Consider the following 3,111-nt stretch of genomic DNA (forward strand, 5'->3'; position numbering starts at 1 on the left):
CAGCCAACTCCTGCAGCTCCCCCCCACCCAGATCAGCTCCTCACGCCAATAAGGGGTAGGCCGGCCAGCCAAAGACCATGGTCCCTCTCCCAGGCGCTGCCCCCAATCGGCCCCCAACCCAATCATGGCGGCCCTTTCCCAGCCAGCCGGGCCCTGATGGGGTCCTGATCAGGGGGGCAGCGGCCGGCCAACCTCCCGCCATCTCCTCCTCCCAACAGGCCCAGCCCCCGATCCTCCCTGATTGGGCCAGGCTGGCTGGCAGGACCCCACCCATACACAAATTCGTGAAATGGGCCTCTAGTATATATATAAAGAAAATTAACTTGTTTCACTTAGTGAACTGTTAGTTGCTGTAATACATGTACATTGTCATGAGGATCAGATAACATTTCAGAAGGCAAATACATATTAAGTCAATGGAGTTTTAAAGGAAAATACCAAAAATACCAAAATAAGAGGTGATCAAAAGAATGAATCAGTTATGAAGGTTTTAAAAGCAGTAGGATTTATGTATATAGCCAACAGCATATAATATTTATAAAGTCCCTACTCACAATGGACTCAAACAATAGGGAGTGGGGAGATCGCTTCGGTCTTTGAGCAAAAGCTGTGAGAATCAAAATTCTTTCCCCTGGAAACATTCACAGGGAACACAAACAAGGTTGCCATGGAAACCCTAAAGCCTATTCATGGACCTTAAATTAGGATTGCCTATGGGAAGATCTTTTTTTCAAAACTTTTTAAACTTTATTGTTGAGAGTATTACAAATGTCCCCTTCTTCCCCCCTCCCATTTGACCTCCTCCACTTCCCTCCAGGCCCCCTCCCCAGGCCTTCCAGGCACCATTGTTTTTCCATGGGCTATGCATATATGCATATAAATTCTTTGTTTAAGCTCTTCCCCCACCCCTTCTGAAATACATCAGTCTGTTACCTGTTTCAATGTCTCTGGATCTGTTTTGTAGTACATTAGTTTATCTTCTTCATTAGATTCCACATAAAAGTGAGATTGTATGATACTTCTCTTTCTCTAACTGGTTTATTTTGCTTAGCCTAATACTCCCCGGGTCCCTCCATGCTGTCTCAAAGGGTAAGAGATCTTAATAGGTTTTTTAAAATTTATTTCAGAGGGAAGGGAGAGGGAGATAGAAACATTAATGATGAGATTCATTGGTCAGTTGCCTCCCCACGGCCCCTACTAGGGGTGGAACCGGAAACTGAGGATGTGCCTGGCGGGGAATGGGTGGATGCTCAACCACTGAGCCACAGCAGCCTGGCAGGGAAGATCTGCTTGAGAAACTTTTCCTCCCTTTATTTCAGAAGACCCACTGAATGTCATGGGGCCTGGGGCGGCCTTTGGAATTGAGACTTTTCGCAGAAGCCTGTGTTGTTATTCCCCCACCTCTTGTGCCCTAAGCTACGTGAATAACTTCTAGTTTGGAGTTTAAAAGTCCAGTAGTTCTCTTCTAGGCCCCATCAAAGGTGACTAGGCGTGAGAATCCAACCTCACCAGTCCTACAGCAGCAGGGAGAGGAGGGCAGAGAGCGGAGGGCTGGGAGGGGGAGGGGACGGGAGTGGGGTACCACCCGCCCGCCATTTAGAGGCCCTCAGACCACGAGACTTCCTACTCTTCCTACTTTAGTCTTGTGAGTCGTCCCGACTGGACCTTCTACTCACCATCTAGGTGTTTCGAGTCTGGTTCCACGAGCTCATCCGTGGTCGCTTCGAGGGCAGCCTTGGACACAGATGACCCCATGTGTGCGTCGTAGACGGCCGGCCACGAGGGCGATGGCTGCTGAAGTGTGGCTCCTCCTCTTCCTGTCGGCCGACTGAGCGGCGGCGGGGCGGACTGAGCAACGGGCCACACCCCCTGGCAACGGGTGAGGCCCCTGAGGTGACGAAAGAAAGGCCTGACCTGCAGTCAGCTTGCACCTTGGTGACCTTTTCACAGACCCTGAGGCAGACCTGCTGCATTATGACGTGGGATTTTCAAATGTGAGGCGGGAGACATGTTTCTGCAGGGAAACTGGGAAAGATGGCCGTGGGTCCCCGAACGAGGCCTAGGGCGGGGCAGTTCCGGAGAGGCCACCGTAGAACCTTTGCATAGTAGACGCTCCAAACACAATCAACAACACCATTGAATGAATAGGATGACGAAGGGGGATATTTGGGGGGCTCCAGATGAAAGCTCTGGAAGTGGTCACGTGATGGTACTTAGGGAATCCTTTGTGAGGGAGGCTTCGATCACATTATGGGAGCTATATCCTGCCTGCGGTGACGTCCTCATTCAGCATCAGATATACCAGTCCATCCAGTTTGTTTAACAGTATTCCTTTGTTAGCCTTTTAATGTCTGCGTAATCAGTAGTGATGTTACTTCCGAGGTTCTTGATATTGGGAATGTTTAAGTCGTCTCATTTTTATCTTGATAGGTCTGACCAGAAAGTTATCAATTTTATTTATCATCTCCCTTTAGGTTTCATTGATTTTTGTCGATAGTCTGTCTAATATTCCATTTATTTCTCTTCTTTTTTTTTAAAATATATTTTATTGATTTTTTACAGAGAGAAAGGGAGAGGGATAGAGAGTTAGAAACATCGATGAGAGAGAAACATCGACCAGCTGCCTCCTGCACATCTCCTACTGGGGATGTGCCCGCAACCAACGTACATGCCCTTGACCGGAATCGAACCCGGGACTTTTCAGTCCGCAGGCCGACGCTCTATCCACTGAGCCAAACCGGTTTCGGCTCTCTTCTTATCTATATTATTCCATGTCTTCGGCTTGCTTTCACTTTCTTTTGCTCTTTATTTTCAGGTTTCTTTTTTTTTTTTTTTTTGATATGTGGACTAAACCCTTTTGTTTTTTTTTAATTTTAATAATTTTTATTTCTTAAAGTATTACAAAGAGTATTACATATGTCTCCTTTTTTCCCCCCCTTGACATTCCCGCGGCCCCTACCCCCCGCCCCCCCCGCCCCGTGTCTTGTGTCCATTGGTTAATCTTATATGTATGCGTATAAGTCCTTCAGTTGATCTCTTAATCCCCCCCCCCCAAGCCTCCCCAGGCTTCCCACTGTAGTTTGACATTCTGTTCAGTGTTGCTCTACTTCT

The sequence above is a fragment of the Myotis lucifugus genome, unplaced genomic scaffold (genome assembly GCF_000147115.1).
Source record: "Myotis lucifugus unplaced genomic scaffold, Myoluc2.0 scaffold_169, whole genome shotgun sequence".
NCBI lineage: Eukaryota > Metazoa > Chordata > Mammalia > Chiroptera > Vespertilionidae > Myotis > Myotis lucifugus.